Consider the following 12,043-nt stretch of genomic DNA (forward strand, 5'->3'; position numbering starts at 1 on the left):
CATCAGGCTAGCATAGGCTGTTCCTGGCTGTGCTCTGACAGGCACTGTGCCCAGGCCCCCATGGTCTGCTGGGCTGCAGGTGGCTGCTCTGCCCACATGACTGCTTGGAGAGAGACTGTGAACAAAATACAGGAAGCATGTGTTACCAGGTGAGAGAGTGAGTGAGACGGAGTTCTTTGTTAAGGTTGGGTTATATTATTTCTGGTTTGGGAAGGACCAGGCACTTCTTCAAGCTAACCAATCAACTTCCCAATCTTTCCTGGGTCTGCACTGGGCCCTCCCCCCTCCCCAACCAATCCATTTTCTAGATCTTCCAGGGTTCTCTCTCCCTTATCCAGTCTGACCCTTTACCCGGGCTAGGCTCCATCCTTTATGATCACCATCTTGTTTCTACTGTGCATGCCTCAAAGTGGAAGCACCTCCCCCTGAGCCATCTTGATTTCTAGGGGGCATTCGCCCAGAGAGGAATTTCTCCTGCTGTTTTTATTCCTCCCCCAGTAATGATCCTTCCTGGCCGCTTTGGGGGATTAGTAAATCCTGAGGGCAGAGGATGCCCTGGGTGGTGTTTGAAGCTGTAACTTCTTTGTGAAGCTGTAACTTCTTTGTGAAGCAGGCTTACTGTCTAATTCAGCTCCCTGATTTATTAAGCTTAATCATGTCTGATTCTCTTTGCTCCCTTTCTTTATTAATATCTAGTTACCAAAGATAACATAAGGAAAGATACTCCTGCAGAAACATTTTGCAACTCATGCAGTGTTCTGCAAATCACAGACACTTTGGCTACATCAACTGTCTCAGAAAGAGGATGTCACATGAGTCTCTTTCTTCCTGTTGGAACTGGAGGGATGTGGGACTGGATGGCATATATATGTTTATGATATGACAAGAAAAGCAAAGAGCCTAAAGGAGGGCTCAGCACCATCACACACAGTCAGCCCCATCTTTTCTCCCCCAAGTTTTCCTGGTTGGCACCATATGTCCAAGACTTTTTTTTTCTGACTTCACATCATATCATAATAATTTTCTGCCATCATGAAATGCTCACTGAAAATGCCATTTTGTGGCTATACAGTATTTTATGGTCTGGCCAAACCACAGTTAACTTTACCGTTTTTTTAAAAAATATATTTATTTTTAGAGAGAGGAGAAGAAAGAGGTAGGGAGAGAGAAAGAGAAAGAGGCAGGGAGAAGCAAGAAGTATCAACTCATAGTAGTTGCTTCCTGTATGTGCCCTGACCAGGGTTTCAAACCAGCGACCTTGACGCTTTATCCACTGCGCCACCACAGGCAAGGCCACCTTTCTTATTGATGAGCAATAAGGTCTTCCCCTCCAGATTTGCTCCTACTTGTAAAGCTGGAGTTAATCTTTGTGCACAAGTCTTTGTTTGATTTTAGATTACTTTCTTATTCAAACCTGAAAGTGAAATGACTGATAATGAATATTTTAAGGCTTCTGATTTACATTTCAAAATCGTACTTCAAAAGGTTGTGAACAAAAAAGCAGTCAGATACTAAATCTGGGAAGCTGGGGAGGCCTATGTGGTGCCTTACAAATAGAGACCTAAAGTAACCACAGAGGATGGCCTGAAATGAAAACTTTCTAACTAAAAGCAGGTCATGGCAGGTAGTCACGTCCTAGGTTGGTATCTTCCCTGTCAAAGGTCAGTCTTTACCTTACCTGAGCCTGTCTATTGTATTTTTGCATCTAGGATAATATATCTTTGGAATGATAGGGTAATTTCCTTTCTTTTCTGGACCCTTCAGAACACAACCACCACACCAGAGCAGAGACCACAAATCCCCTAGTCGTTATTGTTATCGTTTTAATTGTTGACTGTTGAGTACTCTATACCCACCAATATAAAAGAAGTATGTGTCTATTGATTTACTGTTTATCCCAGGGGTCCCCAAATTTTTTACACAGGGGGCCAGTTCACTGTCCCTCAGACCATTAGAGGGCCGGACTATAAAAAAAACTATGAACAAATCCCTGTGCACACTGCACATATCTTATTTTAAAGTAAAAGCAAAACAAAACAGGAACAAATACAATATTTAAAATAAAGAACAAGTAAATTTAAATCAACAAACTGACCAGTATTTCAATGGGAACTATGCTCCTCTCACTGACCACCAATGAAAGAGGTGCCCCTTCTGGAAGTGCGGTGGGGGTGGATAAATGGCCTCGGGGCCGCATGTGGCCCGCGGGCCTGTAGTTTGAGGACCCCTGGTTTATCCCATGACAGAAATTTTCCCACTTTGCTTTCTCCCGCCTCCCTAACCTATCACCAATGAATTTTATATCACCCCTTTACACCTTTCCCTTTGATTCTGATGTATGAAATAAGTGATAAAACTGCCATTTTCCAGAGCACTTTCTCAATTTGTTGAGATTTTGCTTCCTGGCAATTGTCATTTTGGATCAAATAAACTCATAAAAATTAAAAAAAAATTAAAAAATAAAATAAAATTGTTTGGGCTGTTATGAGTCTCTTCCATGTGCATATAGATTTTAGGCTCAGATTTTCAGTTTCTCCAAAAAAAGTCAGATGGAATTGAATATGAAATGTCTTTTCATTTATTAAGTTTTTAATTTCTTTCAACAATGTTGTATAGTTTTTAGTGTACAAGCCTTTTACTTTGTTAAATGTATTTTGTTTCTGTTTATGCTATTGTGAGTGAAATTGTAATCTTAAATTCTTTTTTTTTTTTTTTTTTTACAGAGAAAGAGAGAAGGACAGATAGGGACAGACAGGAAGGGAGAGAGATGAGAAGCATCAGTTCTTCATTGAGACACCTTAGTTGTTCATTGATTGCTTTCTCATATGTGCCTTGACCGGGGGTGGGAGGTGGGGGAGCTACAGCAGAGTGAGTGACCCCTTGCTCAAGCCAGCGACCTTGGGTTCAAGCCAGCAATTTTAGGCTTCAAACCAGCAACTATGGGGTCATGTCTATGAGCCCACACTGAAGCCAGTGATCCTGAGCTCAAGCTGGTGAGCCTGTGCTTAAGCTAGATGAGCCCACGCTCAAGCCGGCGACCTTGGGGTTTCAAACCTGGATCCTCCATGTCCTAGTCCAATGCTCTATTCACTGCGCCACTGCCTGGTCAGGCTTAAATTCATTTTTATATTGTTCATTGCTAGTGTATAGAAATACAATTGATTTTTATATGTTGGTCTGGTTTCCTACAAACTTGCTGAACTTACTTAGTAGTAGTAGTATAATGTTTTTATGGGTTCCTTAGGGTTGTCTATATATAATGCTATATAATCTGTGAATAGAAGTAGTTTTATTTCTTGTTTTTAATCTGGATGGTTTTCATTTCTTTTTCATAACTAATATCCCTAGCTACAACCCTCAGAACAGCATTTAATTGACATGTTGAGAGTGGGTATACTTGTCTTATTCCTGATCTTTTATGGAAAGCCTTTTGGCATTGAGTATGAATTTAGCAGTGGACTTTTCACAGACATTCTTTATCAGGTTGGGGAAATTCCTTTATTCTTTTTCTGTTTGTTGTTTGTTTTATTTATTTTTTATTATAAGAGGATTTTGGATTTTGTCAAATGATATTTCTGCATCAATTGAGATGATCATGTAATTTTTGCCCTTTATTCTAGTCATATGGTATTTTATTAAATCAATTGACACTTGGATGCTAAACCAACTTGTATTCCTGAGATGAATCCTATTTGGTTGTGGTGTATCATTCCTTTTACATTGTGCTGAATTCAGTCTGCTAGTAGTTTTTGAGGAGACTTATGACTCTATTCAAAATGGATATTGGAGTGTAGTTTTCTTTGTCTGATTTTGTATCAGAGTAATATTGGTCTCATAAAATGCGTTGGGAAGTGTTTCCTCCTTTTCTTCTTTGGAAGAGTTTGTGAATGATTGGTATTAACTATTCTTTAAACATATGATAGAATGCACCACAAAGACCATCTGGACCTGAACTTTTCTTTTCTTTTTTTTTTTTCTGTGACAGAAAGAGAGACAGAGAGAGGAACAGATAGAGACAGACAGACAGGAAGGGAGAGAAATGAGAAGCATCAATTCTTCATTGAGACACCTTAGTTGTTCATTGATTGCTTCCTCATATGTGCCTTGACAGGGAATACAGCAGAGCTAGTGACCCCTTGCTCAAGCCAGTAGCCATGGGCTCAAGTCAGCGACCTTGAGCTTCAAGCTAGCGACCTTTGGGCTCAAGCCAGCGACCATGGGGTCATGTCTATGATCCTGCACTCAAGCCGGTGACCCTGCGCTCAAGCTGGAGGAGACCATGCTCAAGCTTGAGTCCTCTACCTCCCAATTCGATGCTCTTTCCATTGAGCCACTGCCTCGTCAGGCCTGAATCTTTCTTTATGGGAAGTTTTAAAATTACCAATTTATTTATTACAGATGTATTTAGAATTTTGTTCTTCCTGCATCTTCTTTGGTAGTTTGTGTCTTTCTAGGTATTTGTTAATTTCATGTGTGTTTTCTAATTTATTGGCATACAATTGTTCATAGTAATCTCTTACATTGCTTTTTATTTCTGTAATGACAATAGTAATGTCTCCTCTTTTGTTTTTGATTTTAGCAATCTTATTCTTCTCTTTTTTCCAGATTAATCTTGCTGAAAGTTTATCAGTTTTATCTTTTCAAAGAACCAACTTTTGGTTTTGCTGATTTTCTCTATTGTTTTCTTTCCTCTATTTCCCTTATTTTCATTTTACTCTTTATTATCTCCTTCCACTACTTTGGGTTATTTTGTTCTTCCTTTTCTGTTTTTATTTTAAACATTTACTTAAATGTTTACTTAAATGTTTAGCAAGAGAGAGAGAGAGAGAAAGAGACAGGAACATCAATCTGTTCTTGTATGTGCCCTGCCCAGGGTTCAAACCCGCAACCTCTGTGCTTTGGGACGATGTTCCAACCAACCAAGCCCTCTGGCCACGACTGTCTTTTTTTTTTTTTTTTTTTAACATAGTAGTTTAGGTGATTGATTAAGATATTTCTCCTTTTTAATATAGGCATCTATAGCTCTAATCACTGCTTTAGCTGTATTCCTCCCGTAAGTTTTGGCATTTTGAATTTTAATTTACTCATCTTAAAATATTTTCTAGCCTGACCAGGCAATGGCACAGTGGAAAGAGTGTCGAATTGTGACACGGAGGACCCAGGTTCAAAACCCCATGGTCGCCGGCTTGAGTGCGGGCTCATCTGGTTTGAGCAAGGCTCACCAGTTTGAGCCCAAGGTTGCTGGCTTGAGCAAGGGGTCACTCAGTCTGCTGAAGCCCCCGGTCAAGGCAAATATGAGAAAGCAATCAATGAACAACTAAGGTGCCACAAGGAAGAATTGATGCTTCTCATCTCTCTCCCTTTCTGTCTGTCCCTATCTGTCCCTCTCTCTGTCTCTGTCACAAAAATTTTTGTTTCTGATTTCTCTTGTGAATTATTCTTTGACTCACTGATTATTTAGGAGTGTGTTTAATTTGCACATACTTGTGAATTTCCTAAATTGTTCTCGTTTATTTCCAATTTTATTCCATTGTGGCCAGTGAACATACTTTGTATTATTTCAATATTTTTAAATGTATTGATGTCATTTAAAATGGCTTAACATATTTTGTATGCACTTGAGAAGAATGCATATTCTTTTAATGTTTGTCGGTGTGTTCTTTTTTTTAATAAAATCTATTTTTTAATGATTTTTAAAAATTCATTTTAGAGAGGGTTGCATAAGAACAGGAAGCATCAACTCCCATATGTGCCTTCACCAAGCAAGCCCAGGGTTTCAAACCAGCGACCTCAGCATTCAAGGTTGATACTTTATCCACTGTGTCACCATAGGTCAGGCTTGGTGTATTCTATAAATGTTATATCTAGCTGGTTTAGTGTTGTACAAGTCTTCTATTTTTCTGTTATCTGCCTAGTTGTTCTATTCATTGTTGGTAAAGGAATATTGGAACATCTGTTGTAATTGTTGAATTGTGTATATCTCTCTTCAATTCTATCAGTTTTTACTTCATGTATTTTGGTACTTTATTGTTAGGTACATTTGTTTATTTTTTATTTACTTTTAAATTATAGTTAACATAAAATATTGTATTAGTTTCAGGTGCACAATACAGTGATTAAACATTTATATACCTTACTAAGTAATCACCATGATAAGTCTAGTATTTATCTGGCACCATACGTAGTTCTTACAATGTATTGACTATATATTACTATGTATTAAATATATGCATAATATATATATTACTGTTATTGACTATATTTCCTGTTCTGTACATTACATCTCCAGGATGAATTTTCTAACTGGTAGTTCGTACTTTTTAATCCCCTTGGTGTATTTGTTTGTAATTGTTATATGTTCTTGATGGATTAACTCTTTTATTGTTATAAAATGGGGGGTTTTTTGCTTCTTAATTTTTGTCTTAAATTTTATTTGTCTGATATCATTATAGCCACTCCAAATATTCTTTGGTTGTTGTTTTCATGATATATCTTTTTCTATCCTCTTAATTGAAACTTTTTTTGTGTCTGTGAATCTAAAATATGGCTTATGTGCATGGGGCCAGTAGCTCAGTTGGTTAGCGTGCTATCCTGATATGCCAAGGCAGTGGGTTTGATCCCCGGTCAGGGCACATACAAGAATCAACCAATGATTGCATAAATAAGTGTAACAATAAATCAATCTCTCTCTCTCCCTTCCTCTCTCTCTAAAATCAATAAAAAAAACATTTTTTAAGTGTGGGTTATGTAGACAGCATGCCGCTGAATAATGACATTTTATTTGCCAATCTCTATTTTTATTGAAGTATTTAATACATTTATGTCTAATTTAATTACTACTGATTAGGATTTACATCTGCAATTTTATTTGTTTTATATAAGCATTTTGTCTTTTTTGTTCTTCTGTTTCTCCATTACTGCCTTCTTTTGTGCTTAACAGATATTTTCTGCTGTGCCATTTTAATTCCTGTGCTGTTTCTTTTATTATATTTAATTTTATTTTTTTAAGATTTTTTATTTATTCATTATAGAGAGGGGGGAGAGAGAAAGAGAGAGAAGGGGGGAGGAGCAGGAAGCATCAACTCCCATATGTGCCTTGACCAGGCAAGCCCAGGGTTTTGAACTGGCAACCTCAGCGTTTCCAGGTTGACGCTTTATCCACTGCGCCACCACAGGTCAGGCTCTTTTATTATATTTAAAAGTTTTTCCTACCCTGGCCAGTTGATTAAAGCATTGCCTCAAAACGCAGAGGTTGCTGGTTCAATCCCTGATCAAGGCACATACAGAAACAGATTGATGTTCCTGTCTCTCCCTCTATCTTCCTTCCTCTCTCTAAAATCAATAAAATAAACATTAAAAAAAAAAAGTTTTCTCATAGTACTTGCTCTGGGACTACAATTATCATCATAATTTATAAAAATCTAGTTCAGATTAATACCAACTGTGTTTTAATAGTGTTCAAAATTTTGCTCCAGTATAGCTTCATTTCCTCCCCTGCTCCTTTGTACTATCATATCATACAAATAAACATATCAACACAGTTTTATAATCATTGCTTTATGCGATGGTATTTTCATTAGATAGGATAAGAAAAGAGTTACCACATAAACACATTTAGACCATACTTTCTTTTTCTCTATGTAGCAACTTTTATTGGTGCTCTTTATTTTTTTTATATGAATTTAAATGTCATTTAATGTGAATTTAAATTGTCATTTCATGTTGGCTTTAAGGACAATCTTTCTCATAGAGATTTCTTATAAGAGAGATCTATCTGCTAGTGACAAATTCTATGTTTTGGTTTAGTTTTGTATTTTTTTTAATGTTTATTTTATTAATTTTAGAGAGAGGAAGGGAGAGACAGGAACATTGATCTGATCCTGTATGTGCCCTGACCGGGGATCTAACTGGCAACCTCTGCTCTTTGAGACAATGCTCTAACCAACCTAGTTATCTGGCCAGGGCTATTTGGGTATTTTTAATTTCTCCTTCATTTTTGAGGGTAATTATTCTGGTTATAAAATTCTCGGTTGACAGTCTTTTATTTTTAGCATTTTGAATATGTTATCCTACTGCCTCCTGGTCTTCATAGTTTCTAATGAACCATTAGCAGTTGATTTTATTGATGATCCCTTAGAAATGATGAGTTGTTTTTTTATTGCTACTTTCAAGATTCTCTATTTGTCTTTGTCGTCTAGTGGTTTGATTCTGATGTGTGTAAGTGTGAATTTCTTTGAGTTTATCTTACTTCAAGTTAATTAAGCTTCTTATATGTGTAGATTAATGTGTTTATAAAATTTGAGAGATTTTGACCATTATTTGGAAATCAATCTCTCTCTCTCTCTCTCTCTCTCTCTACCTCTCGCTTTCTCATTCTCCTCCTAGGACTCCCATTGTGCATATTTCTGTATACTTGATGACATTCTCACAGGTCTCTGGGGCTCTGTCCATTTCTAAAATTCTTTAGGGTTTTTTTGTTTGTTTGTTTGTTTGTTTGCAACAGAGAGAGAGAGAGAGAGCAAGAGAAACAGACAGACAGAAAAACAGTAAGGGAGAGAGATGAGAAGCATCAACTTGTAGTTGTGTCACTTTAATAGTTCATTGATTGCTCCTCATATGTGCCTTGACTGGGTAACTCAAGCCAAATCAGTGACCCCTTGCTTAAGCCAGTAATTTTTGGCTTCAACCAGCAACTTTGGGCTCAAGCCAGTGACCATGGGATCATATTGATGATCCTACACTCAAGCCGGCGACACCACACTCAAACTGCTGAGCCTGTGCTTGAGCCAGTGACCTCAGGGTTTCAAACCTGGGACCTCAACACTCAGGTCAACACTCTATCCACTGCCTCACCACTAGTCAGGCTCTTTTGGTGCTTAAGAATGGATAATTTCTATATTCTATCTTCAAGACTGTAGATCTTCTTTCTGTTACTTTAAATCTGTTGCTGAGAACCTCTAGTAAGTATTTTTTTTATTTTTTTTTTATTTTTTGTATTTCTTTGAAGTTGGAAATGGGGAGGCAGTCAGACAGACTCCCACATGCGCCCGACCGGGATCCACCCAGCATGCCCACCAGGAGGCGATGCTCTGCCCATCTTGGGGCGTCGCTCTGCCGCAATCAGAGCCATTCTAGTGCTTGAGGCAGAGGCCACAGAGCCATCCTCAGCGCCCGGGCAATCGCTGCTCCAATGGAGCCTTGGCTGCGGGAGGGGAAGAGAGAAACAGAGAGGAAGGAGAGGGGGAGGGGTGGAGAAGCAGATGGGCACTTCTCCTGTGTGCCCTGGCCAGGAATCGAACCCAGGACTCTTGCACGCCAGGCTGACGCTTTACCACTGAGCCAACCGGCCAGGGCCTCTAGTAAGTATTTTTAATTCAAACTTTTTCTTTCTTAGAACAGTTTAAGGTTCACAACAAATTGAGGGAAAGGTGAAGAGATTTCCTATATGCCACCTGCCCCCACACACAAATACCATATTTCCCCATGTATAAGACGCTCCCATGTATAAGATGCACCTTAATTTTGGGGCCTGAAATTTGAAAAAGAATGTATTACATAAAGTAATTGAACTCAAGTTTTATTCATCATAAAATTCATACAAATTCTCATCACTGTCAAAACTCCCCTTCATTAGCTTGTCTTCATCTGTGTCTGATGACGAATTACTGTCTTCAACAATGAGCACAAAAACAAGTGCGAAAAGCGGGAAATGCAAGTAAAAAAAAACTACAACCACTGTATAAGATGCACCCAGTTTTTAGACCCCAAAATTTTCAGGGAAAGGTGCGTCTTATACATGGGGAAATATGATAGCTTCTCTCCTTATTCCCAACATCACCTACCAGAGTGGTATATTTGTTACAGCTGATGAATATACATTGACATATCTTAGTTACTTAAAGTTTGTAGTTTATGTAGGCTTTACTCTTGGTGTTGTACATTCCTTGGGTTTGTACAAATGTATAATGATGTATCCTTATTATGTATTTTCACTGCCCTAAAGGTCCTCTTTGCTCTGCCTATGTATCCCTCCATCCCTCCAACCCCTAACAACTTTTGGTTCTTAAGAATGAACAATTTTGTCGACCTGGAATGCTGAGGTCATCAGTTTGAAACTCTGGGCTTGCCTGGTCAAGGCACATATGGGAGTTGATGCTTCCTGCTCCTTCCCCATTCTCTCTCTTTCTCTCTTTCCTCCCTTCTTCCTCCCCCTCTAAGATGAATGAATAAATTATCTTTTTAAATGAAAAATTTTTATATTCTATCTTCATGTTTGTAGATCTTCCTTCTGCTACTTTAAATCTGTTGCTGAAAACCTCTACTAAATATTTTTAATTCAAATGTTTTTTATGCATTTAAGTTTTTTTCCTTGTCTTTTCATGGCCTAATAATTTATTTATTTATTTATTTTTTACAGAGACAGAGAGAGAGAGTCAGAGAGAGGGACAGATAAGGACAGACAGACAGGAACAGAGAGAGATGAGAATCATCAATCATTAGTTTTTTGTTGTGACACCTTAGTTGGTCATTGATTGCCTTCTCATATGTGCCTTGACTGTGGGCTTTTGGCAGACCAAGTAACCCCTTGCTCAAGCCAGTGACCTTGGGTCCAAGCTGGTGAGCTTTTTGCTCAAGCCAGATGAGCCCACATTCAAGCTGGCGACCTCAGAGTCTCGAACCTGGGTCCTCCACATCCCAGTCCCATGCTCTATCCACTGCGCCACCACCTGGTCAGGCTAATAATTAATTTCTTTTTAGTTCTGAATAATATTCCATTGTCTGAATATACCACAGTTTATTTATTAATTCACCTACTGCAGGATATCTTGGTTTATTCTAAGGTTTACACTTATGAATAAAGCTACTATAAACATCTGTGTGCAAGTTTTGTGTGGACATAGTTTTCAGTTCCTTTAGGGAAATACTAAAGAACATGATTGCTAGATCACAAGGTAAGAGTATCTTTAATTTTCTAAGAAACCACCAAAGTGTTCTTCCCAACTGTCTTCCAAAACTGTACTAATTTGCATTCCTACCATCAATGAATGAGAATTGCTGTTGCTCCACATCCTTAGCAGCACTTGGTGTCAGTGTTCCAGATTCTGGCCATTCTAATAGATGTGTAGTGGTATCTAATTGTTTTAATTTGCAATTCACTAAAATGATGTATAATATTGAGCATCTTTTTTAACGCTTATTTACCAACTGTCTATCACCTTTGGAGTGGTGTCTATTCAACTGTTTTGCTCATTTCGTAATCTGTTTATTTATTTTTTATTGTTGAGTTTTAAGAGTTCTTTGCATAGTTTAGATAACAGTTCTTCATCAGATATGTCTTTTACAAATATTTTCTCCCAGTCTGTGGTTTTTATCATTGAAGAAATTTTAAATATCAATTAAGTCTAGCTTATCAATTCTTTCTTTCATAAATCATGTCTTTGGTGTTGTATCTAACAAGTCACCACCAAATTCAAGGTCACCTAGATTTTCTTCTTTGTTATCTTCTAGGAGTTTTATAGTTTTGCATCTGTGATCCATTTAGGCCTGATCTATTTGAGGTCACTTTTGTGAAGACTATAAGACTTGTGTCTAGATTAATCTTTCTGCATGTGGACATCCAGTTATTCCAGCACCATTTATTGAAAAGCCTTGCCATTATATTGCCTTTGCTCCCTTTCTGAAGATTGGTTGAGTATTATTTGTGGATCTACTTGTGGGGTCTCCATTCTGTTCTATCGATCTGTTTGTCTATTCTTTTGCCAATACCACATGGTTTTGATGACTGTGTCTTTATAGTACATCCTAAAGTCAGGTAATGTCAGTTCTCCAACTTTGCTTTTCTCTTTTAATATTGTGTGGCTATTCTGGGTCTTTTGGCTCTCTCCATAAACTGTAGAATCAGTTTGTAAATATCTACAAAATAACTTAATGGGGTTTTGATTGGGATCGCATTGAATCTATAGATCAAGTTGGAAATAACTGACATCATGACAATATTGAATCTTGTTATTCGTCAAACATCTCTCCATTTACTTAGTTCTTC

General features: G+C 37.8%; 1 long non-coding RNA gene across 2 annotated transcripts in view; it reads left to right on the forward strand.

The window, feature by feature from the left end:
- The first annotated feature begins 30 nt into the window (after positions 1–30).
- The window catches only part of LOC136318090 (uncharacterized), a 54,799-nt gene continuing 42,786 nt past the window's right edge, over positions 31–12,043 (forward strand). For both annotated transcript variants that reach the window (XR_010728027.1, XR_010728028.1), the window contains exon 1: positions 31–149. This is a non-coding gene — a long non-coding RNA (uncharacterized lncRNA). The remainder of the gene's footprint in view (positions 150–12,043) is intronic.

The sequence above is a fragment of the Saccopteryx bilineata genome, chromosome 1 (assembly GCF_036850765.1).
Source record: "Saccopteryx bilineata isolate mSacBil1 chromosome 1, mSacBil1_pri_phased_curated, whole genome shotgun sequence".
NCBI classification, from domain to species: Eukaryota; Metazoa; Chordata; class Mammalia; order Chiroptera; family Emballonuridae; genus Saccopteryx; species Saccopteryx bilineata.